This window comes from Rhinolophus sinicus, chromosome 9, assembly GCF_057876585.1.
Source record: "Rhinolophus sinicus isolate RSI-liver-muscle chromosome 9, RSI-T2T, whole genome shotgun sequence".
Taxonomy (NCBI): Eukaryota; Metazoa; Chordata; class Mammalia; order Chiroptera; family Rhinolophidae; genus Rhinolophus; species Rhinolophus sinicus.
The window spans coordinates 16,439,830-16,466,007 of NC_142509.1; the positions used below are offsets into that span (position 1 = coordinate 16,439,830).

Consider the following 26,178-nt stretch of genomic DNA (forward strand, 5'->3'; position numbering starts at 1 on the left):
TGCAGCACCTGGCCTACAGCAGGTGGTGGTGAAGGATACCTGCGAACTAGGGGTGGTGATGAGACCAACGCGGCCAGAGTCCGGGGAGGGGGTGTTGGGCCTGTCAGCCCCTACTCGGGGCCTGACGGTCTGGGGAAGTTCTGGAAGGCTGCCCAGAGAGGGCTGCCCTGCGGCCTCCGCCGCCGCCGCAGCGATCCAGGCAGGTGCCGGGCCGCAGCGGTCCAGGCAGGTGCCCGTCCTCCACCACTCAACAAGGGGGGGTCGGTCGTCGGCCAGGACGGACATCTCGGTGGCCCAATGGCAATCCCGCGTCTCCCTGCGCCCATCCAATCGGCGCCGGTTGCCGGGCCGCACCTGGTCTTCCAACCAATGGGAAAATTCGCGGTCGGATGGGGCGGGGCGGAGAACCGCGTCGCTGGCCAGGCCCGCTTTGCGCACGGACCGCGCGAAGGGCGGGAGGGCTAACCCGGGGGATACGCGCTGGGCCTGGGATGGTCAGCCTCTGCACCGGCCCAAGCTGAGGCCCCGCAGACGGCCACATACACCGCGCCCTGCGGACGCCGCGCCCCGCGTGCTCAGGGACCCGGGACGCCCGCCTGGGGGTGGGGGCCGAGCTGCGGAGCCGCCCACGTCGCGCTCCAGGTATGCTGGGGTGGCAGGAACGAGGTCCGCATGGGGACGGGGGTTGGAGAGCTAGGTGCGAGCGGGGATCCCGGCTGCGGGGTGGGCTGGAGCCCCGTCGGGGCGGGGTCTTGGGCCGGGAGTCTATTATCCAGGCGGGGGTCGGGGTTGGGGATCCGAGTCCGGCTCCACCCCACCCGTACGTCGCCGGCGCTGCGGTGCGCGAGACCCTCGTCTGGCGGGGTGGGTCCCTTTGTGCGCGGCCTCGGGCCCTGCCCGAGCGGCCGGCGCGCCCCGCACCGCGCGCATCCAGCGTCCGTTTGAGCGACGCCGGGCGCCTCGCAGCCAGGGCTGGACAGCTACAGAAACTTTCCAACGGCCGGAGGGGCGGTGGGACCCGGGAACTTTCCTGGAGCGGTGCGCCGCTGGGAAGCGCGGGGGCACGACGGGGCCAAAGGAATGTCCCCACGCCGCGCATCTCCTGCCGCCTAGAGGACAAGAAAGGGGACGCTGCCCGGAGACCCTGCCCGGTGCCCTGACCTGGGCCCAGCGCCGCCTCGGTGGGACACCTGGCCCCAGGCGGAGGGAGGCGCGTCCTCCCACTCGGAGTGGTACTCAGCCCGGCTTCGCTGAGGTGTCGCCTTGGGCGGGCAGCCTGGGATCCCTAGCCTTCTATTTTAACTTTTAATTAAATATTGGATACTTAAAACAAGTCACCGTTTCTAACCTATGCGGAGTGTATCACTCAAGTTCCCATTCTCTTTAGACGCAGCCACGTTTAGAAACAAGGGAAAGAGAAGAACCCGCCCAAAGGGGTTTGATCCTTTAGGGTAGACTCTTAATGTAACCTCAGTTACCCCTTGTTTACATCCCTTCCCCGTGTCACCCATGTCACTGTGCAGGGTACACACCAGGTCGGTACTTAATAAACCCAGAGGCTTATAAACTTGGTGCCTGTGGGGTCAATCCCCACATGAGGACAGCACCAGGGGCACGGGGATCCCCTCTACCTTCCCTGCCTCCACTCTCAGAGGTCTGTCTGTCCTGAGCAGATCCTGCCTGTCCTGTGCTCAATGCATCTCTGAACCTGGGACAGTGCTGGACACAGGAGCCAGTCAGAGCCCTCTGCCCAGCCTGCTGAGCCCATGGCCAGTCAGTCTCTGAGCAGATGGTCCAGGCCTTGGGCTCGGTCACAGCATGTGGGGCCATAAATCTGGAAGGCATGCTTTCTCCCAGCTTTGCCTCATCCCATCCACTGCACCATGTCTGTCCCCTACCGCCCCCGCCGCAAGCCTGTGGTCTGCCAGCACCCAGCGCAGGGCTGGGCACAGAGCACTGGCTGTGGTCAGGACTCTGGTCCTGGCCTGGAGAGGGTCACAGGAGTACAGCCAAGCCAGCCCCACCCTGTTCTTCCTCACTTGATTTTCTATAGGATGCTAGTACCTGATGACCAAGTACCTCCTAAATGAACTGGGTCCAGCCCCCAGACCTATTAAGTTAGAGCTGCCCCTGCCATACCTGGACTTCGTGGTGCCTCCAGAGGTAGCTCCTCAAGTCTCTTCCCAGTCCCAGGGGTCCCCTCTGTTTGTATTGCACAAGGATTCAGGATGGGTTCCATCCCTGTTTGTATTGCGCAAGGATTCAGGATGGGTTCACTGTGCCCCTTTCACCCCAAGAGACAGGCTTGGGGGAGGCACAAGCAGTAGGATCCTTTGCCTCCAAGGGGAGCCAGGAACTGTAGCACCGTGGGGGGGGGGGCAAGGACCCCAGGCATGCCAGAGCCTCAGTCAGCCCCTAGTGTCTGGTCTGGGCTCAGCAGAGGGAGGGAAGGGCAGGACTGGGGTGGGGGACCAGGGAAGGAGGACAGGTGCTCTGGGGGTAAGTGCTGGGGGGCCACAAGGGATTCTGGGAACTTCCCTGATAGTGGCTGAAGTGTGGAGAAGGTATTTGTTCTTTCGCCTCCAGCTTCTCTCAAGATTAGGATGAGTCTTGGGCCACTCTGCAGGAACTCCAGAAATAGGGAGTGACCAGAGGGGAGACACAGGATCAGGAATCCTGGGAGGGCTGCATATCTTGGCTTATTTCACAGGTCAGGAAGGTGAACCCAGAGCTGGTGGATACCCACATCACCTACACAGCTCCCCCCCCTTTCCCCTCCCCTCATCCTGGGTCAGGCACAGTACTTCTTACTGCCTCAGTGGACCCCGGGGGGGGGGGGGGGGGGTGTCAGCAGCCTCTAGTTAAGCAGCCATTAGCCCAGTGCAGCCACCAGAGGGCACCCAGGACCACTATGGCAGGCAAGACCTGCTCTACCCAGCCTGCCCCTGAGGTCAGGACCCTTCCCAGGGCACCCAGTGGGAAGGCCAGAGCTCTGCTTTCTCCAGGCTGCTCGTCCAGAGTGGGAGGCTGAAGGATCCCTGGGGCAAGGCCCTTCGGTACCCCCAGAGCCCCTCACTACCTTTGGTGCAGGCCAGGGAAACTTGAGGTCTGGATGGCGGGGTGGTTGAGTACGGGCTCCTGCAAGGACAGTGAAGGACGGGCCCTGCACCTGCACAGCCCTGAGAGTGAGGCCTCCTTCAGGTGCGAGCCCCACATGCCTCCCTGGCTTCCGTAGGCTGGCCATGCCATTCCCCAGGGTCAAGGCAAGGACTATGAGCCCACCACTCAGGGCAGGGCTGTGCTTCTCTCTGCCTCGGTGTCCTCATCTGTGAAATGTGAGGGTATAGCCAAAGTGGGTGCCTTTTCACGACGCACTGAGTGACCAGTGGCCTGGAAGAGCACACAGGCGTTGCCATGGTGCGGCAGGACTCCAGGCTCTAGTGCAGAGCTAGTGCTCAGGCAGGCCTGCCGGACCTTAACCTGGGCTTTTCAATACCTGCGGTGGCCCCAAGACACCTGCCCAGTCCACCCAGCCCTGGCCCCATCCCTTCTCGAGACTCTGTTTGTGCCCATGGAAGCTGCCTCTGGCTGTTAGGTATGTGCAGGGCCACAGCTTGCTGTCCTGGCCTCATTGCTGGCTCTTGCAGCCTGGGCTGGGCTTCCCTAGTCAGAGATGCAGCAGGCCTTTCCAAGGCTGGGGGTGGGTCTGATAAGAGGTGTGGTGGCTCCCTTGACCCCAATGCTCTTAGTATAAAGTCCTTGGCATGGTGGGTAACCCCAGAGACTGCAGACCAGCCCTGAGGGGGTAGTGAGAAGGGGTCCCCAAGACAGACAGTGCCCCCCTACCCTTGCCCTCTTTGTCATAAATCCCATCTCTGGTTCTACTTTCACATTTCAAGTCTGTTTGTCTGTTTGTCTACTGCCTCAGGGCTCCTGTTAGGCTCTCCCCCTCCCCTACCTGTACAGTGCTGTTGTAACAAGGGCACCCTGGGGATGGAGACCTATGCGTCCCCCAGACCCTCCCACTCCCTCTGCTCCTACCCTCCTCCTGTGGGAAGCTCTCCCTGGGACCTCCATACCCCCAGCCCTGCAGAAACCCCCACCCCCACACTAGTGTCTACTACTGGCTCTCCTTTGCATTTGTGGAGTTCTTGGCCTGGCTGGAACCCCACAAAGAAGGAGCACAATTTTTTTGTAACCGTACATCCTCAACTGGGTAGGTGACTGGGAGCATCCTAGGAGCAGGAACACCTGAATTCAAATCCTGGGGCAGTGCTGCCTTGCCTGGACTCAGTCTCACCATCTGTAAAATGGGGTATTGGGCCGACCCAAGGTCCCGAGTGAGAGTCTATGAGATGATGGTGCACAGCCAGCACTTCATGGGGCTTCCCGTGAGGCCAGCACTGGGGAGAAGCTGGTCGTTATTAGGACTGATGAAAAGGCATGAAGTTCTCTGGACAGGATCTATGTGAACATTTAAGCCAAAATCCAATGCGTCCCAGAAATGTCACGTTCTGAGCAAAAGCTGATCCCAGAGCCTCAGACCTTGGGGCAGGAGCAGCAGTGCCTGTGCTATGGGCAGGAGGGTGTCAATAGGTGGGCAGACTCCTTACCATGCCTCCCCTCTCAGGCACACATGCTTGTATGCACACATGTGTGCGTGCACACACACACGCGCACACATGCCCCTGGCTTGGGTCCCCATTCTTTCCTGCCTCTGGCCCGTGTCTTTACTCCTACTCCATGATCCCCCCCGATTTGAAGCCCATCCCCTTGGTGAAGGGGCTTCAGTGAGACAGGGAGACTCATTCTCCAGCCCCCTAATGGGCCACGTCCACAAAGGAAGACTGGACAGAGGCTGGAACAATCTGGAAAACACTGTAAATAGAGCTGAGGGACAGAGCTCCTATTACCCGTGTCCCTCAGGAGGTGGTCCCATCTGTGTCCCAGACCCTCCCCGCCAGTCTCTGCCAGCCTGTTTTTCTTTTTTATGACACAGACACTCTCTGGCAACATCCCCAGGTCTTGATATGAGAGGGAATATGTCCCCCAGGCCATTGGCCAAAGCAGGAGGTCACGTGCATCCTCCATCCCCACAGCTTCGGACATATGAGGGACACCTGGCCACAGCTTCAGCCCTTGGGGTCCAGGGACTGGGGAGCTGGGCTAGCCTCAGAGAGCCTCAGGAGAGGCAGGTGGCCGGTCCTACAGGGCAGGTAGGGGGAGCAGGGCCCAGTGGGTGGGGGGCAGACCCTTGAAGGGTCGTGGCTCCCTGCATGGCCTGGTTGGGCCCCGGTGTGGGAGTTCTCCCTGCTGTGTCACTTACCACGATGAAGTACTGCTAGTTTTGTGGTAGAGGGACAGACGTTATCATTATTCCACAACTCAGCAATCACACTTTCAAAGGATAGTCCACAGCATTAGAAACGCAAAGGACCACGGCAGCCCCATGCAAATTGCCAGTGTGATGGTCTCCAGTGGAGAGGAGAGTGCCATGACGGTGTGGGGTTACTGTCAGAGCACCATGGGATGACCTTGGGCTCAGGGATGACAGTGCCCAGCCAGGGCTCTGGCCTCATCCAGAAGACACTTAGCCTGGCAGGTGGGCCTCATGAGGTGCCCTCTGATTTTCCTGCAGGAACTGGAGCCAACAGGATGGGTGTCGGGACATGCTAACCTCCCCTCGAGACAGGTAGGTGACCTGGGTTTGGCCTGGTGACATCCCCTCCTCATACAGGACAGAAGAGAGTCCTGGTGGGCTGGGTGGGTGTGGTCAATGGCGGGATGGCCCGAGTGGTGTGTGCTTCCAGGAAGCCTCTTGCTGGGTGTCCACAGTACCCTGGACAGGGCTGGACACGGGGACCTCCTGCCACCTGCTTGGATTCACTGATGGCTGGAGTGAATCCACCATTTGACATCTGGCTTGAGGGACAATCCGTGGTGGGGCCAAACGACCAGGACGTTAAACTAGGCTGCTCTGCTCCCACCTTGACTTGGACGCCTGCCACAGCAGTGTCTGATATTGGCACAGCCTGCCCAGCTCTGCTCTTAGCTCAGGGGGTCCCTGCTGCCCGGAAGAGACTAGAGCCACCGGCCAGGGACAGGCTTTGGGCCCACATGCCAGAACAGCAGAAGGAGGGCACTGAGGCCAAGCAGCAGGCGTGGTCTAACAGGGCCAGAGAGTAAATGCTTCAGTTCTATGGGCCATCAGGTCTGCCACTCACAGCCACACGGGTCTCCCACTGTGGTGTGAAATCAGCCACGGACAGCACGTCACTGAGAAGTCTGACTGGCCTGCTCACAGCCAGGGCGCCGTGTGCTGGCCCATGGTCTTAGGTGTTATCTGTGCTGGGTGTCTCTGTTAATCACAGCTCCAGTGGGACGGAGGTGTGGTGCCAGGCAGTGTAACAGGAAGCTGCGTGGTCCCTGTGTCCCCCAGGACCCTCCGGAAGGTGGGAAGGTGTGCCCTCTGGTGGTGGCATTCACAGACTGGTGATGGCTCGTAAGAATGCCCCCAGTCACTCTTGTTCCTCCAATACAGGCGTCTAGTCCCCAGCCCAGTGGTCTGCCCCTGGCCACCCCGGTGCCATCTCCATGGGAGGCTCAGCCTCCCAGCCCTGTGGGTCCTCAGTGTTACTGAGTGTCCAGCATGGGGGGCTTGGCCTAGTCGGTAATGTGCTCGGGGGGGTGGCCAAGAAGGCAGTGGCCACAAACTCAGGAGCCCTTAGGCCTCCAAATGCCTGCGTGTCCTGGGCTGATGGCTGTACGACAGAGGGGCTGGGGACCCCGCTCTTTCTTGTCTGTTCTCCAGGACCTCAGGTGTGGGAAGCTGCCAGCTGGGCTGCTGGAAGCTGGGGATTCCTTGCCACCTGGCTGTGTGGGAGGACTGAGGTCCCACCAGGAGTCTCAGTGCCTGCACTGTAGGCCATGCAGGTGCTTCTGGATTGGGATCGACAAGCTCCTGGGCTCAGAACATGGCATCGCTGTGGCACAGGTGGCATGGCACCTGGGTGCGAGAGTGGCAGGGGGCTGACCCCCACCCCCTTAACTCCTGTTAGGCCACCATACCTTAGGTTGGCAAGCCACCAGACAAGGAATGACGGCTCTGATAACAGGGCCTGCAGGAGGTGGCCCACCACTCTCGTCCACGGTCCCTGCCCTTCTTGTGCTTTTCCCGTCCCTGTCTCTCCTTCCCTGCCTCCCGCTCCTGGTTTTCTCCCTGTTTCTCTCTGGCCCTCTCTGTGCATCTCTGCCTCTCCTTGTCTCCTATCCCCTGTCTCTGTCTTCCCTTCTTGAGTATGGTGATTGACTATTTCTGTCTGCTGTAGTAATTGACTCTTCATGTCTGCCCTGAGCACTGGAGGGGTGCGTGCTGGTGTTTGTGTCATCTCTGCTCTAGGCTGGGACTTTTTCAGAGACTAGGAAGTAGAACTTGGGCCCCGGCCAAGGGCTCCCTGCTTTACCTGGCCCTGGGGTGAGGTCCTGCCCATATCAGAGGGGGGTGGGGTTGGGGCCTCAGGACTAAATTAGAATGGGGGTTGATGGCAAGCACCCATGTCTCCCCCATACTCACCTAAGGCCATTTAGCACCTGTTTGATGAGCTTCATGCTGGACACCGGGCATTGTGACCACATTAGGTCCCCCTCTGCCCTGGGGGAACCCCCAACCTGACTGAGGACATGGCAATAGGGAGTGGCCAACTGTGGAATTGCAACATGGGGATGAATAGCAGGGCGACACGAAAGGGGGGCTGGAAGGCTGTGTGGGGGTGGCCATCACCCCCACAAAAGAGGCCCCAGGGAATATGGGTGTTCTTCACTGTGGCCATGCCAACACTGTCACCTCAGCCCGGCATCAAGTGGCTTTTGCAACTGAGCAAAGCTGCACTCCTGTGACTGCTGGCCCCAGACTGGGGATTCTTGGGGTTTTGATGTTTCTCAGCCATTGGTATGAGTCTCTATACATTAAAGTACAAATTCTTCCCTTGTTTGTTTGCCTGCTGCAAGTTTTTTTCAGCCTTTTAATTTTTGTTTGTGGTAGTTTTCATGCTCAGAAATTTTTGTGGTGAAACCCGTTGAATTTTTTCCTCTATTATTCCATTGTTCTTTGTGTTGTCTTCTCTATAGCACATAGCCAGATAAATATACATCAATCTTTTCCTGTAGGTATTTCTAGTTTAGTGTTTACACTCAATATTTCATCCATCTAGAATTTATTTTGAAATAAATGTGAGGTGAGGATTTAACTTTGTTTATACAGTTGTATCTGAACTGTTTATACCTTGGCTAATACTGTCTGTCACCAGAAATTGGAAATATTACATAATGTGTCCTTGGTTTTGTGGTGCCCGTGGCAGGTGCCCGGCCCTTGGCCAGCGCCCACTGGATCATTGAAAGGATCCGGTCAGAGCCTCCCTTGATCAGCCTTTGTTCTCAGAAGTCACTCGTTCTGCATGTTTACAGGGACATGTTGAGTCCACTCTGTCAGGTCTCCCCGTCTGTGGACTGACCTTAGGCTTGTGCTGTCTGGGGCCCATTGGCTGTCCCTGCGTGGGTTTGTGTCAAGTGCCGGCCCTTGCACGTCCTGCTTTGTTTTCCCTGTGTCTTGCGCTTGCAGCCCCTCAGAGTACCCTTGATTACTGAGAGCAGGTCTCCACCATGGTGGGGTCCCCTTGGAAGCCCCATAAGTGACCTGGGCCCCGTTGTGGGTATCCAGCCTTCGAATGCTGTGTGCTGCCTATGGTCAGGGACAACCCCTGAGCCCCCCTGCAGGGAGGGGTATGGGTCTCCTGATGACAGCATTCATGGGCTTTCACATGCGGTGTCCCTTACCCAAGCGCTTTGTCATGTGTGGGGAGTAAACTGGCCTCTTCCTCAAAGGTCTCGGCTTTGACATTCTCATGACCCCAGGGGAGGGCAGCACCAGGCGAGGTGCTCACACAGGTACTGTCTGGGTTGGTAGGTGAGTGGTGGGCGACCAGTCTGCCTGCCACTCAAGGACCTTGCCCACATGGCTAGAGAGCCTGGTGCATGCCAGCCACTGGCCCTTTCACGTGTGGGCTGCTCTGCACCAGGCATCCCGGGAGCTCTGTGACTGGCCTCTTTCCCCAGGTGGGCTCAACGTGAGAAGCAGGAGCCAAGGTCACAGCCCCCAGGGAAGTCCCAAGCCCCTTCTCACCCCCCTAGAACCCATGCTTCTCAGGTGGGGCAGGAGAAAGAACACCTACATGGCAGGACTCGGGTTTAGACCCTGGCTCTTACCACCCACACAGGCTGCATGAAGGGCTCCATGCTGGCCACTGCAGTTGTAGCGTGAGTGCTGCACCCGCTCTGGCTGTGCCAGCCCTTGCTCAGGGTGATTCGTGGCTGGTGGCATGGACAGTGCTGCAGGGCCAGCCTGGTGAGACTGGCCATGCTCTGCCCACAGGTCCTCCTGGGCAGTCTCTGCAAGCCCACAGTGGCTGTTCTGGTGTCTTTACCCAGGTCCCCAGTCCCCAGCTCCGTCACTCCCCCCAGAGTGTTGTTCCCTGCCCCTCCGCTCTCCTCTCCTGGCCTCCCCTGGGGCCGCTCAGTGTCACTCGCCGGAGTCAGCTTTGGGATGTTCCCTGGACTCGCTCTGCTTTGTTTCCCTGCTTGGACTGTCCACTGGGGAGCTGCCCATGAAGACCCCTGGACTGTCAGGCTGCTGAGGGCCACCCTTTCCCCAGGTCCTGGGTGCCCCTGTCCCAACGTGACCCTCAGCCAGGGCACCTAGAATTAACAGCTCAACCCTGTGAGTTGAGTCCTATGATACGGGGTCCCCCCACTGCATCTCTATTTTGGGGAACCTGAGGTCCCAGCTTTTCTCACCCACAGGGAAGGCTTCCCAGTGTCCTAGTTGGGGAGCTGGAGGCAGCCCACCCCCATGGTGTATCTTGCCCGGTTGATGTTTGTAGTTGATGAGTTCGGTATTTCGAATATGCCTTTAGTTACACTTTTTCTTTTCAAAATACTTCACTCTCCTGAAATCCTAATTAGGCCATTCATTCGTTTGAATGTACTTGCTGCTCTCTGCATTTTGTGAGATAATAAGGCTGCGGAGATGCTGCCAACTCTGTTCTCCCTGGGGCCTTCGGCTCTGTGCCCTGGAGGGAGATGCTGGTGCCCCTGTGGCCTTTTCTGGCCTATGGGATCTGGGCCCCAGTGCCTGGGGGGGAGGGCAGGGTCCAAGTGTACAGATGGGGAAACTGAGGCCTGGGCCACCAAAGAGTCTGGGATGGCATAGGTGGAGGGGTCTCAGCCCCAGCAAGGACCACCCTTCACAAAGGAGAATTTTCGGTCACCTCCTGTCACCCCATGCCCAGGGTCAAGGCTGTAGCCTCAGTGATGCCTCAGTGATGCCTCAGAGGTGCCTCCTGAATTCAGCCAGGCTCCCCTGAGGGGCTGAGAGCCAGGAAGAGGCCATAGGACTGATCCACAGATGCTAAGTGACAGTGACACCACAGTCCCCTGTTTTGCCTTTAAAAAAAATTGTTTATAGAAACTTGTTTATGTGCTTGTTTATAGAAAATGTAGAAAATGTAGGAAAAAACAGAAAAGAAGGAAAAAAGAAATCACGCCTGTCACACCCCTGCAGCCTGGCATCGGCTGTCCTTCCCAGGCTCCTGGAGAGATGGTTTCTGCCTGTGTGAGTTTAAGCTGCTGGGTTGTGACCCCGCCCCTACCTCCTGTCTAGCATCTTTCCTGCTGGTGCTTCACTAACATAGGAGGGTGGGTTCCCCCTCTCCCCGTGCTACCTGCTGTGCAGGCCCGGCTACTCCTCTCCTGTGACCCACCTGGCCCTTTTCCCTGGGGCCTCTGTTACTTGCCCAGACAGGCTAGCCCCTGGCCCCCTCTGTCCCTAAGGTTTGTGCAGCAGCTGCTGCAGCTGAGGGCTCAGGGAACAGTCCACCATGGACACTAAGGCTGTTTACACTTCTCCCTCACCATCAGGACCACTGCGGTAAACATTTTGTGCCCAGAGCTGTCTTTCTGTATTTAAATAACTTGGGTTTGACCTTGAGGTCCAGGCAGCGCTCTGTCTATGCTTTTGTGCTGGGGCAGAGGCTGGGAGGGGATTATCAGACTAGAGCAAGGCCTGAGAGTGCGGCCTGAGAGAGCAGCCTGAGAGGGGCCCAAGACAGCTCCACTGTCTTATGACAGAGCCCACCCACCCCGGGGACCTGCACAGGAGACAGGCCGCCCTCCCCCACTGGGAAGACAGACAATCCAGGGAGCCACACCTCCAGAGAGGTTCCCCACCCTGTCCCCTGTTCCCTCACCTGTGGAATGGCAGCCCAGATGCCCTCGCAGGCATATGTGAGGTGACACCATTCCTGCGGTTGTACTGAAGAATGCTGGTGATCAGGAGGCAGGTGGGTCCCCTGGGCACTGTGCATAGTAGGTGCTGGGGCGGCCCCCTCCCTTCAGCCCCCCTCTGCCAGTCCTGGTCCTGTGTACTTCCTCAGCCCCTCCCCGAGCCTGGTCCCTGAGGGAGTTGGAGGCCTGGTGGTGCCGGCACTCTTGCAGATGGTCACCTGTGAGATGAGTCACTGGGACCCTCAGGGAGTGTGTACCTGTGGCTCTGATAGTAAGAGTGAGTCTCCTCTGCACACAGCTGGAGGCCCAAGGCTCAAGGCACCTCAGCACCAACCCCTCTGAGGCCTGTGATGGGGTGAGGGCCCCTTGGAACATGCCAAGGAACTTTCGATCTGCCAATTTTGGGGACCTAGTGGCCAGAAAGCCTGACAGGGCAAGGGGGACGCAAGAGTAGGGGAGGAGAGGGGTGCAAGAGGAGGGAGGGGCAGGGACTTAGGCGTGTAGGAGACAGACGATAGGGAAGCAGGGTGCGAGGAGGCAGGGGTGATGAGGAGTGGGGGTATATGGAAGGGAGGCTCACCATGTGGTGGGAAGTGCAGGGAGAGACTTCTGGGGGGAAGGGGGCATACGGGGGGAGGGAGGGGTATAGGGAAAGTGAGGGTACAGGAAATGTGGGAGTACAGGGAAGAGAGGCAGGAGGGACAGGGATGGAAGAGTGCAGGGGGAGGCAGGGGTGCAGGGATAGGGAGGCAGCAGGTGGTTAGAGGCCAAGGGCAGCCCAGGCCGAGAGATGAAAGCAGCTGGAAGGATGAAGACCCTGTGCTCTAAGCTGCATGGCCATATGCTGAGCCTTCTACCAAGACCTGGACTTAGGGAGGAGGCTTTCTTGAACACCTGGGAGAGAGCAGGCCATGGATCCCCCTAATCAATGGGCATGTACTACTAGCCTCACCTGTCACCACCTGCCCAGGGTGGGAGTAGGGCAGGCTCATTGCCACCCAGAAAGGCAGGTGACCTGTCCAGAGCTCCAGAGGAGGTAGGGCCATGGCCAGGACCCCACTGGGCCCACCTCCTCCCAGCTGGGCCTTCCCACCCCCAGCCCACCACTGGATAAAAACCATACCTGGTCCCTGAGATATCACCAGCCTCGCTCCTTGTCACACCCACCTCCAGACTCAGCAGGCTCTGCCTGGGTGAGGTCTCCATTACCCACTCCTGTGCTCTCTTCAAGACAGCATCCTCCTGAGCCCTTGGGAGCCCCAAAGCAGTCCTTTTCCTGACATTTCTCCAGTTTTTTGCAAAAATTGGCCTCTGCATAAGGCACATGCTCTGATTTCTCAGGGCAGCCCAGGCACAGGAGCCATAGGGCTCTGTTCACCTGGGTACTCTCCTCCAGTTGCTTTCCTTGCTTCCTTCATGCTGCAGAAAAGAATTGAGCACCTGCTGCATGCCAGGTACTGTGCTGGCTGCCACTCAGTTCTGACCTGTAATACAGCAGAGGCCAGGATGGTCTCTTTCCCCACCCTCTACCACCTTCAGTTCCATTTGTGTCAGCAGGGAAGTTTAGGTTTGTTTTGTCTGCCTTGTCCATGAAGAGGCTTAAGAGTTGAGGAAGGCACAGCAGTGAACTTCATAGTGTGACTCTAGGTTCATAGGTTAATTTTCTGTATCTTTCTTCAGTTTTGTCTTCTCTGAACCAAATCTGTTAGAAATTTCTCTGTTTCTAGCACATGAAAGGTAGTCAGTGAGAGATGTATTGGTTGTTTCAGTGGAAATCTTGGTTTGGGGACTTAGATGCCTATGTACTCATTTATTTTAGGTTTATCATAGCTTATTCATATTCATATTTATTTAATGAAAGTATTTAAAGCTATGAATTTACCTCTGAGAACAGCTTTGGCTTAACCCACATTTTTATGTCCAGCTTTATTGCGATATAATTGACGTATAACAGTATATAAGTTTTAAGTTATATAATATGATTTGATACACATACATATATTGTGAAATTTTTACAACAATAAAGTTAGTTAACACATCCTTCACCTCACATAATTATTGTTCTGTTGTTACAGTGAGAACATTAAAGTTCTTCTCTCACAGCAACTTTCAAATATAGTAAGTCCTCACTTAAGGTTGTCAATAGGTTCTTGGAACTGCAGCAAAACAATGTATAACAAAACCAATTTTATCATAAGCTAATTTATATAAACAAGAGTTAAGCTCCCATGGCATCTCATCAACATTATAACAAAATGACATTGAATGAAATGATGTTATTCAATGTCCTGCTGTATAAAATACAGTATTTAACTACAGTCACCATGCTGTATATTAAATCCCTGGAACTTAGTCATCTTATAACTGACAGTTTGTACACTTTGACCAGCATCTCCCCATTTCCTCCACCCCTCAGCCTCTGCCAACCACTATTCTCCAACTCATACATGTTTATGTATGACATGCATATGAGTATTTTTTTCACTGTTTCTAAATAGTCAGCTCTTTATGCCTAAATTTTTATCTTTGATTTACTATTTATTTAAAAGAACGTTTTGCAATTTCAAAGTTATTACACAGTGGCTTTTATTTTATTTTTTATTGTTATAAAATTTTACCATCTTAACCATTCTTAAGTGTACAGAATGTACTTCAGTGGCATTAAGTATATTCACATTGTTGTACAACTAATCTCTAGAACTTTTTCATCTTGCAAAATTGAAACTCCATATCCATTAAAGAACAGTACCCATTTTCCCCAGCCCCCCAACCCCGGGAAACACCATTCTACTTTCTCTTTCTATGAATTTGACTACTCTAGATGCCGTATATATGTGGAGTAATACAGTATTTGTCTGTTTATAACTGGCTTATTTCACTTAGCATAATGTCCTCCAGATTCATCCATGTTGTAACATGTGTCAGATTTTCCTTCCTTTTAAAGGTGGAATAGTAGGGCTAGCCTGGTGGCTGAGGTGGTTGGAGCACCATGCTCCTAAAGCCAAGGTCGCCAGTTCGATTCCCACATGGGCCAGTGAGCTGCACCCTCTACAGCTAAGGTTGTGAATAACTGCTCTCCTTGGAGCTGGGCTGCTGTTAGCAGCCAGTGGCCAGCGCGAGTGGCTGGCAGCCAGCGTTTCAGTGGCTGGCAACCAGCAAGAGCTGCCGAGAGCTGCTGTGAGCAGCCGACCGACGACTGCCTCAGCCGGTGGGGAGCGCAAGGCTCATAATACCAGCATGGGCCAGGGAGCTATGTCCTACACAACTAGACTGAGAAACAACAGCTTGAACTGGAGTGGGGGGAGGGGAGAGGTGGAAGAACAGGGGGGAAAATGTGGAATAGTAGTCCATTATACTTGTAAGTCTACATCACATGTTGTTTATCCATTTATCTGTTGATAGACACTTGGGTTGCTTCAGTTTTGCTATTATGAATAATGCTTCTATGAACATGAGTGTGCAAATATCTCTTCAAGACCTGCTTTTAGTTCTCTAGGATATAAATTGAGAAATAGAATTACAGGAATTGAATACGGTAAATCTATTTTTAATTTTTTTTTTTTTAAAGATTTTATTGGGGAAGGGGAACAGGACTTTTATTGGGGAACAGTGTATACTTCCAGGACTTTTTCCAAGTCAAGTTGTTGTCCTTTCAGTCTTAGTTGTGGAGGGCGCAGTTCCGCTCCAAGTCCAGTTGTCATTGCCAGTTGCAGGGGGCACAGCCCACCATCCCTTGCGGGAGTCGAACCAGCAACCTTGTGGTTCAAAGGAGGTGCTCCAACCAACTGAGCCATCTGGGAGCTCAGTGGCAGCTCAGCTCAAGATTCTGTGTTCAATCTTACTTGCAGGGGTGCTGCCCACCATCCCTTGCGGGACTCGAGGAGTTGAACCGGCAACCTTGTGATTGAGAGCCCACTGGCCCATGTGTGAATCAAACTGGCAGCCTTGGGAGTTAGGAGCACAGAGCTCCAACCACCTGAGCCACCGGGCCGGTCCTATTTTTAATTTTTTGAGGAGCTATCATATTAATTTCCACAGTGGATGCACCATTTTACATTCTACCAGCTGTGCACAAGGATTCCATTTTCTCCACATCCTTGCCAATACTTGCTATTGTGTTTTTGAGAGTAGCCATCTAATGGGTGTAAGGTGACATTTCATTGTGCTTTTGATTTGCATTTCCCTAATGATTAGTGATGTTGAGCATCTTTTCATAAACTTGCTGGCCATTTGTATACAATCTTCGTTATGGAAATCTCTATTCAAGTTCTTTGCTTACTTTTTAATTGGGTTTTTTTGTTGTTGAGTTATAGGTTTTCTTTATATATTTTGAATTTTAATCCCTTATCACATATATCTATGACTGACTTGCAAATCTTTTCTCTCATGCTGTAGGTTGCAATTTCACTCTGTTGATCATGTCCTTTGATTAACAGAAGCTTTAAATTTTTATGCAGTTCAGTGTATCTATTTTTATTTTTATTGCCTATGCTTTTGGTGTCATACATATCCAAGAAATCATTGCCAAATCCAACATCAAAAAGTTTTTCCTTTACGTTTTCTCCGAAGAGCTTTATAGTTTTAGGTCCTATATTTAGGTTTTTGATGTATTTCAAGTTAATTTTTATATGTGGTATAAGGTAAGGATCCAACTTCGTTCTTTTGTAAAAAAAAAAAAAAACTGGCTGTTCAGTTTTTCTAGCATAATTTGTTTAAAATACTGTTGGCCAAAAATCCCTATAGCCAAATCAATTGGCCATGCGTGAGGGTTTATTTCTATTCTATTCCATTGGTCTATATATCTGTCTTCATGCCATGACCACACTGTTTTGATTATTTTAGTTTTGAGTAAGTTTTGAAATCAGAATGTGTGAGACCTCCAACTTTGCTCTTTTTTTTCAAGATTGTTTTGGATATATAGGGTCCGTTGAGGTTCCATGTGAATTTTAGGATGGGTTTCTCTATTTTGGTAAAAATGCCATTTGGATTTTGATAGGGATTGCATTAAATTTGTAGATTGCTTTGGGTAGTATTGACATCTTAACAATACCAAGTCTTCCAATCCATGAATATTGGGATCTCTTTCCATTTTTTTTTTTAGGTCTTTAATTTCTTTCAGCAATGTTTTGTAGTTTTCATTGTACAAGTCTTTCTTCTCCTTAGTCAGCTTTATCTCTGAGTATTTTATTTTTGTTGATGCTATTATAAATGAAAGAATTTCTGAATTTCCTTTTTGGATTGCTCATTGCTAATGTAACTGATTTTTGTTTGTGGATTTTTGTACCCTGCAACTTTACTGAACTCGTTTATTAGTTCTGAGTTTTTTTGTTGAATCTTTAGGATTTTTTATATATAAGATCACGTCTGCAAACAGAAATAATTTTACTTTTTCCTTTCCAATTGGATACCTTTTATTTTATTTTATTTTATTTTTTGCCTAGTTGATCTAACGAAGCTTTCTAATACTATATTGTATATAGAAGTGGCAAAAGTGGGAATCCTCGCCTTATTCCTGGTCTTTGGAAAAAAGCTTTCAGTAATTCACTACTAAGTATGGTGTTAGCTGTGGTGTATATGTAGTACGATATGTAGTATATGTAGCATGATGCAGCTTTCCGTTTTGGTCTGTATTATGTTGAAATAGTTCACTTCTACTCCTAGTTTGTTTTGTGTTTTTATCATGAAAGAGTATTGAATTTTGTCAAACGCTTTTTATGAATCAATTTAAATGATCATTTCCCCCCGTCATTCTGTTAATGTGATGTATTTTGTCGATTGATTTTCATGTGTTAAGGCATCCTTGCATTTAAGAATCAATCCTACGTGGTAATGGTGTACAATTCTTTTAATATGCTGTTACATTCAGTTTGCTACTGTTTTGTTGAGGGTTTTTGCATCATTGTTCATTAGAAATGAACAATGATCAGTCCATAGTTTTCTGTTAGGGTTTTGGTATCGGTAATGCCTGCCTCATAGAATGAGTTAGGAAGTGTTCCCTTCTCCTCAATTTTTGTGAAAAGTTTGAGGAAAATTGATGATAATTCTTCTTTGAATGTTTGGTAGAATTCGCCAGCGAAGCCATCTGGGCCTGGCTCCTTCTTTTTTGGGAGATTTTGATTCCTGATCCAATCTCTTTACTATTTAGAGGTCTCTATGCTCAAATTTTCTATTTCTTCATGGATCAGTTTTGGTAGATTCTGTGTTTTTAGAAATTTGTTCATTTTATCTAGGTTATCCAATTTGTTGGTATATAATTGTTCATAGTATTCCCTTATAATCTTTTCATTTAAAAATATTATGCAAAGAAAAAAAGGAATAAAATATTACACAAGATAAAGGTATAATAAACACAAATGAGTGTGGGTTTTTTCCACATTTTTCAAGTTTATTTTTAAGCAACTAAATTTCTTTTTTTTTTTTTTTTTTTAAGATTTTATTGGGGAAGGGAACAGGACTTTATTGGGGAACAATGTGTACTTCCAGGACTTTTTTCCAAGTCACATTGTTGTCCTTTCAATCTTAGTTGTGGAGGGTGCCGTTCAGCTTCAAGTTGTCCTTTCAGTCTTAGTTGTAGAGGGCGCAGCTCAGCTCCAGGTCCAGTTGCCATTGCTAGTTGCAGGGGGCGCAGCCCACCATCCCTTGCGGGAGTTGAACCAGCAACCTTGTGGTTGAGAGGACGTGTTCCAACTAACTGAGCCATCCGGGAGCTCAGCGGCAGCTCAGCTCAAGGTGCCGTGTTCAATTTTAGTTGCAAGGGGCACTGCCCATCATCCCTTGCGGGACTCGAGGAATTGAACTGGCAACCTTGTGGTTGAGAGCCCACTGACCCATGTGGGAGTCCAACCGGCAGAATCGAACTGGCAGCCTTTGGAGTTAGGAGCATGGAGCTCCTCCAAATGTCTGAGCCACCAGGCCAGCCCTTCTTTTCTTTTTTAACTTTTATTTATTTTAAGTGTATTTTTCCAGGACTATCAGCTCCAAGTCAAGTAGTTGTTTCAATCTGGTTGTGGAGGTCGTTTCAGTCTGGTTCAGCTCACAGTGGCCTATGTGGGGATTGAACCAGCAACCTTGTTGTTAAGAGCACCGCGCTCTAACCAACTGAGCTACCCGGCCACCCCCTAAATTTCTAAAATTAAGGTAGTTAAAAATATTCCTATGTTTTTCTTCTTTTATTCAGCTTTATTGAGTATAATTGACAAATAAAATTATAAGATATTTAAAGTGTACATCATGGTGATTGATACACACATACATTGTGAAAGGATTTACTCCCATCTAGTTAATTAACACATCCATTACCTCATATATTTGTGTGTGTGTGTGTGTGTGTGTGTGTGTGTGTGTGTGTGTGTGTTGTTTGGCTTGGCTGTGCTTTGTTTTGTGTTTCATGGATTCACACCTACTCCCTTTCAGTCATCAGTCCGCAGATCCACAGATTTCCTGAGACAGTAAAAATGCTCCCCAGAGTCAGCTGGCAGAGGATGGCTACAGACAACTGAAGCTGTTTTAAGGCATGCAGAACATCAGTATTATTGCTGGAAAATGCAGTTCTACCTCTCAGCCGCCCTGGTTCCCCAAGGGCCATTGCCTGGAGCCTCTGCTTGCAGTTCCCCAAATCACTTGCATTAGCCAGGCCTCTTGGATTCTGGAGTTTTTCTGATCTTGCTCTTTTTTTTAAAGTTGCATTAAGTATTTTGTTTTATTATTTAAGTTATTGAAAACTGAATAGTACTTGGCATTTATTAAGTGTATGTAATATGTAATACATAATACATTAAACTTCATGCATTAAATATATGTAATTGTATTTGATCATCATAACAGATCTATGATGAAAGCATTAAAAGTATTTTACAGATAAGAAAACTGAGGCTCAGATTGATTTAGTAACCTGTTATACATCAGCATTATCAATTTTGACTTTTACTTCATAATTTTATTTACTTTTTTTAGATATTTACATAGCTAAGGCTTTGTAAAACTATGTTTATTGACATTTTCATTATAGTTTGGTAGCAATACGTATATCATACCATTGATTAGAGTGTTTTATGTCTTTTAATGCTGGAGATCGAAAGTCTTGATTAACTATATACCTGATTATATCTTAACCCAAAGTGCATCTTGAAATAAAACTCAAGAATTGAGAAAAGTGAATGTTATACAACATTGATATGGTTTTTCTGAAACTCTCTACTGCACTATCTACTTTAAAAATGCATTGTAAAATATTTATCCTCTAAATATATAGACTGTATGTATTAACCATACACTTTCATTCCTTTTCTGTATAGGTTATTTACATTTTATAAAAGTCAATTCCATCCTGAGTCCTAAAAGAATGATGAAAGAAAACAACAGCAACAAAAAACAATCATTTCAATGAAATCAAGCTAAAACATACATTTTAAAAATCTGTTCTTAAACAATCTTTAAAACAGAAAGGTAGAAATAAGACAATTATTTAGAGTATTTTCTAAATATGAAAGAACTTGATTTGACTCAAATATCACTTACACTGAAGGAATAAAACTTTTTGATGAAAACAACAGACACAAAACCTGCTGGATACAGGGCTTGTATAGCTTTGTACATAATGAATGGTAATTCCATGAAGTGTTTATTCTATTGCTATCTAGTAACGTAAGATATACTGAAATTTAAAAGTAAGTAACTCAAGGAGGAAGGAGCCAAGATGGCAGAGTAGATAGACACTGTGCTGGCCTCCTCCCATGACCACATCAAAATTACAACTAAATTATAGGACAGTCAGCCTGGAAAACCATCTGAAGTCTAACTGAACAGAAGTCCTATAACAAAGGATATAACAAAGAAGCCATGTTGAGACTGGCAGGAGGAGTGCAGATGCAAAACAGGCCAGCCCCACGTTGGCGTGTGGTGGTTGAGAATAGGGAGGGGTATCTTGACTGAGGAGGTCCCCCCCAAGTGGAGCGAGGGACCCCAGCCCAACACCAGGTCCCCAGACCGGAGTACCAGTACCTAGGAAGAGGAGCCCCTGCAACATCTGGCTGTGAAAAATAGTGGGGATTCCATCTGTTGGGTGAGACAGAAGGTTGTGGGAAACCCAGGTGTCCTCTTAAAGGACCTGCGCACAGACTCACTTGCAGGCATTCACCCGGGGCTCCAGTGGAGATACAGTGACTCAGGAGGAGTCAGAGATATACAGGGAGAGACTGAGTTGAGCGGCATGAGGGTGAGGACTGGAGGGACAGTTGCCATTTCCCCAGTGTAGAATCCTCCTTCTGTGCAGCTGGCAGGCAGGTACTGTCTTTCTTGTGTTGAGCCCTCCTCCATACAGCCAAATCTGAATCTACATTGGCCTGCTGAGCTCCACTTGCTCCACCCAGGTGACTCCTTGAGACCCTATCCCAACCATCTTGCACAACGCAGGGGCCACATTCTTAGCCAGCAACCAGCCTTGTATATGTTGCACTCTTTCTTGAACAACTCTCGGCTTCATGGGCCCCAGGTGGGCAGCAGGTGGCCTCAGTGTGCTCTGGGATTTCTGCTGGGAAGCTCCAGGCTCTGAAGTGGCACCAAACCAGAATCTACACTAACCTGGTGACTACCACTCATCCCACCCTAGTAACTCCCTGAGACCCCACCTCACCCAACTCGTGTACTGCACAAGGCTATATCAGTGGCTGAACCTTATGGGCTGGCAGGCAGCAGCAGGCCTCAGGGTGCCCTGGGCTTTTTGCAGAGCTACCCCAGGCCCAGTAATGGTGGCAATCATCCTCAGTTCACAGCATGGCCTGTCCCATGCACCTCCAGGACCAGCACAGGAGCAACCAACCACAGATAGCTTTGTAGCTCCTACTGGGTAGTCCCCAGTCAATCACAGGCAGTGGCTGACCTGAGCCTGCATCAGAGCCTCTCCCAAGAGGCCCCAGAACCAACATACCTGGAGGTCAGCTTCAGACCACAGCAGAATACCACCCAATTAGCCCCACAAGCAACACACCCAAAGGGTGGTCTCAGCAGGCTCCAGAGCCTGCTGGGGCAAATCCCATTCCATAGTCTAAGACCCCCATACAGCAGCCCATAAGCTGTAGACATGGCCAAACCACACAGCCAGTTGTCATGAGGGTTAATCCCACCCACTGATATGCCAATAGCAATCAAGGCTTAACTATAACAGGGACACACACAACCCGCACAAAGAATCTCCTGGAGCACCCAGTGCAGGTGAGCAGGGAGACTGCACCACTGAGCCCCACAGGGCACCTACTATATAAAGCCACCTGGCCAAAACTGATGGATGTAGCAGATCTACCTAATACATAGAAACAAACACAGAGAGACAGCCAAAAGGAGGAAACAAAAAAATGTGTCCCAAATGAAAGAACAGGCAAAAACTCCAGAAAAAGTGCTAAATGAAATGGAGGCAAGCAAGCTACCAGATACTCAGTCCAAAACAATGGTTTTAAGTATATTCAATGAACTTAGGGGAAGACTAGATGAACTCAGTGAGAACTTCAACAAAGAGACAGTAAGCATAAAAAAGGACAGAGAAACCATAAAAAAGACCCACTCATAAATGAAGAATACAATAAGAAATGAATGCACTAGAAGGAATCACTAGCAGACTAGATGAAGCAGAGAATCAAATCAGTGATTTGGAAGACAAGGTAGCAGAAAACACCCAAGCAGAAGAGAAAAAAGAAAAAAAGAATTTAAAAAAATGATGATAGTTTAAGAGACCTCTGGAATAATAACATTAAGTGTAACAACATTCGCATCATAGGGGTACTAGAAGGAGAAGAGAAAGCAAGGGATTGAGAACCTATTTGAAGAAATAATGACTGAAAACTTTCCTAACCTGGTGAAGGAAATACACATACAAGTCCAGGAAGTTCAGAGAGTCCCAAATAAGATGAACTCAAACAGGCCCACATCAAGACACATTATAATTAAGATGGCAAAGTTTAAAGACAAAGAGAATCCTAAAACCAGCAAGAGAAAGGCAACTAGTTACTTACAAGGGAGCTCCCATAAGATTGTCCGCTGATTTCTCAACAGAAACTTTGCAGTCAAGAAGGGATTGGTATGGAGATATTCAGAGTGATAAAAACCAAGGAGCTACAACCAAGACTACTCTACCCAGCAAAACTAGCATTTAAAATTGAAGGAGAAATAAAAAGCTTCCCAGACAAGAAAAAGCTAAAGAAGTTTATCACCACCAAACCAGTAATACAAGAAATGTTAAAGGGACTTTTTTAAGAAGAAGAGGGAAAAAAAGGACATAAATATGAATAATAAAATGGTAATAAATATGTATCTATCAATAATCACCTTAAATGTAAATGGATTAAGTGCTCCAATCAAAAGACATATAGTGGCTGAATGGATAAGAAAACAAGACCCATACATATGCTGTCTACAAGAGCCCCACTTCAGATCAAAAGACACATAGACTGAAAGCATAGGGATGGAAAAAGATATTTCATGCCATGCAAATGGAAATGAAAAAAAAGCTGGGATAGAAATGCTTATATCAGACAAAATAGACTTTAAAACAAAGGCTATAATGAGACAAAGAGGGACATTACACAACATAAAGGGATCAATTCAACAAGAGGACATAACCCTTGTAAATATTTATGCACCCAATATAGGAGCACCTAAATATATAAAGCAAATATTGACTGACAATAAAGGGAGAGATCAATAATAATACAATCATAGTAGGGGACTTTAACTCCCTATTGACACCAATGGACAGATCTTTGAGACAGAAAGTCAACCAAAAACAATGGCCTTAACTGACACACCAGATGAGATGGATTTAATTTATATTTTTAAAGCATTTCACCCCAAAACAGCAGAATATATATTCTTTTCAAGTGCACATGGAACGTTTTCCAAGATAAATCATATGTTAGGCCACAAAATAAATCTCAATAAATTTAAGAAGATTGAAATCATATCATGTGTCTTCTCTGACCACAATGGTATGAAACTAGAAATCAATTACAAGAAAAAAACTGAAAAACACACAAACACATGGAGGCTTAATAACATGCTACTAAATAATGAATGGGTACACAATGAGATCAAGCAAGAAATTAAAAGATACCTTGAGACAAATGAAAATGAAAACACAATGACCCAAAATCTATGGGACACAGCAAAAGCATTCCTAAGAGGAAAATTCTTAGCAATACAGACCTACCTCAAGAAACAAGAAAAATCTCAAATAAACAATTTAATCTTACACTTTAAAGAACCAGAAAAAGAACAGTAAACGAAGCCCAAAGTGAGTAGAAGGAAGGAAATAATACAGATCACAGTGGAAATAAATGAAATAGAGTCTACAAAAAAATATAGTACAGTATAGAGAATATAGTCAATAATGTTGCAAAAATTGTATAGTGCCAGTGATGTACTAGACTAAATGGGGGATCACTGCATAAATTATATAAATGTCTAACTGCTAATATGTTTAACTAATATATTTAATGTCAACTGTAACTGAAAAAAATTACTTAAAAAAATACTAGGGAAAGATGAATTAATGCAAAAAAAAAAAAAAAAAAAAAAAAAAAAAAAAAGAAAAACCCCAAAAGATCAATGAAACCAGGAGCTTGTTCTTTGAAAAGATAAACAAAGTTGATAAACCTTTAACCAAGCTCATCAAGAAAAAATGAGAGGACCTAAATAATAAAATCAGAAATGAAAGGAGAAATGACAACTGATGCCACAGAAATACAAAGGATTAAAATAAATGTTACAATTATATGCCAACAAATTGGACAATCTGGAAGAAATGGATAAATTCCTCAAAATATTCACTCTTCCAAGACTGAATCAAGAAGAAACAGAAAATCTGAACTAATCAATTACTACTAATGAAGTCAAATCTGTAATTTAAAAAAACTCCCAGTAAACAAAAGAGCTGGACTGGGTGACTTTGCAGGTAAAATTCACCTTTTTAACAATTCAAAATTGTTTGCAATTTTACCAAACATGCAAAGAAGAGTTGACACTGATTGTTCTCAAACTGTTCCAAAATTCAAGCTCATTTTACAAGGCTACCATAACCCTGATTCCAAAACCAGACAAGGACATTACAAAAAAAAGAAAAAGAAAATTAGAGGCCTATATCCCTGATGAACATAGATGAATAAATACTCAACAAAATATTAGCTAACTGAATTCAGCAATATATTAAAAAGATCATACACCATGATCAAGTGGGATTCCTGGGATGCAAGATTGGTTCCCTATCTGCAAAATGAAGGATAAAAATCATATGATCATATAAATAGATGTAGAAAAATTGTTTGACAAAATCCAGCATTCATTTAGGATTAAAGCTCTCAGCAAAGTGGGACTAGAAGGAGTATACCTCAGCATAATAAAGGCCATATATGTATGGCAGACTCACAGCTATCATATAGGGAAAAGCTAAAAGCATTGTTCTGAAGGTCAGGAACAAGACAAAGATACTCACTTTCACCACTTTTATTCAACACAGTATTGGAAGTCCTAGCCACAGCAATCAGACAAGAAAAAGTACTAAAAGCCATCCGAATTGGAAAGGAAGATGCAAATGTGTCATTATTTGCAGATGACATGATACTGTATATAGAGAACCCTAAAGATTGCACCAAAAAACTATTAAAACTGATAAATGAATTCAGTAAAATAGCAGAATACACAATTAATATTCAGAAATCAGTTGCATTTTTATACACTAATAATGAACTGTCAGAAAGAGAAATTAAGAAAACAATCCCATTTGCAATTGCATAAACAAACAAACAACAAAAAAAACCTAGGAATAAATTTAACCAAGGAGGTAAAAGATCTGTACTGGGAAAACTAAGTGAAGAGAAAAACTGAAGAAGATACAAATAAATGGAAGCATATACCGTACTCATGGATAGGAAGAATTAACATTATTAAACTGTCCATATTACCCAAAGCAATCTATAGATTTAATGCAATCCCTATCAAAATACCAATGACATTTTTTCACAGAACTAGAACAAATAATCTTAAAATTTATATGGAACCCCAGAAGACCTCAAATAGCCACAACAATCTTGACAAAGAAGAACAAAATTGGAGATATCACACTACCTGATATCAAACTAGTATACTATAAGACTAATAGTTATGAAAATAGCATGGTACTAGCATGAAAACACATAGATCAATGGAACAGAATAGAGAGTCCAGAAGTAAATCCACACCTATGTGATCGTTTAATTTATGACAAAGGAGGCAAGAATATACAGTGGCATAAAGACTGTCTATTCAATAAATAGTGTTGGAAAAACTGGACAGATACATGCAAAAAAATGAAACTGGACCACCTTCTTACACCATATACATGAATAAACTCAAAATAGATTAAGACTTAAATGTAAGACTCAAAACCGTAAAACTAGAAGAAAACAGGTGGTGAACTTTCCAACTTTGCTCTTAGTAATACTTTTTCTGATTTGTCTCCTAGGGCAAGGGAAAAAAAAGAAAAAATAAACAAATGGGACTACATCAAACTAGAAAGGTTTTGCATAGCAAAGGAAACCACCAACAAAATTAAAAGATAGCCTGCTGAATGGGAGGATATTTGCCAATGATACATCTGATAAGGGGTTAATATCCAAGATTTATAAAGTACTCATACAACTCAACACCAAAATCCCCCACAAACAATCCATTTTAAAAATGGGCAGAAGAGGGCCGGCCCGGTGGCTCAGGCAGTTAGAGCTCCATGCTCCTAACTCCGAAGGCTGCCGGTTTGATTCCCACATGGGTCAGTGGGCTCTCAACCACAAGGTTGCCAGTTCAATTCCTCGAGTCCCGCAA

The 26,178-nt window shown here is 47.8% G+C and overlaps 1 protein-coding gene across 6 annotated transcripts in view; it reads left to right on the forward strand.

Annotated features, from left to right (window-relative positions):
- Positions 1-427: 427 nt before the first annotated feature.
- Positions 428-26,178, forward strand: part of ARVCF (ARVCF delta catenin family member) — a 58,468-nt gene continuing 32,717 nt past the window's right edge. For 4 of the 6 annotated variants that reach the window (XM_019755874.3, XM_088800872.1, XM_088800871.1 and 1 more), the window contains exons 1-2: positions 429-642; positions 5,639-5,692. The gene's annotated coding sequence lies outside the window, so the exon portion shown is untranslated. Of the gene's footprint in view, positions 643-5,638; positions 5,693-26,178 lie in introns of all 6 variants that reach the window. The other 2 variants (XM_088800874.1, XM_019755881.3) reach the window with 2 other exon arrangements.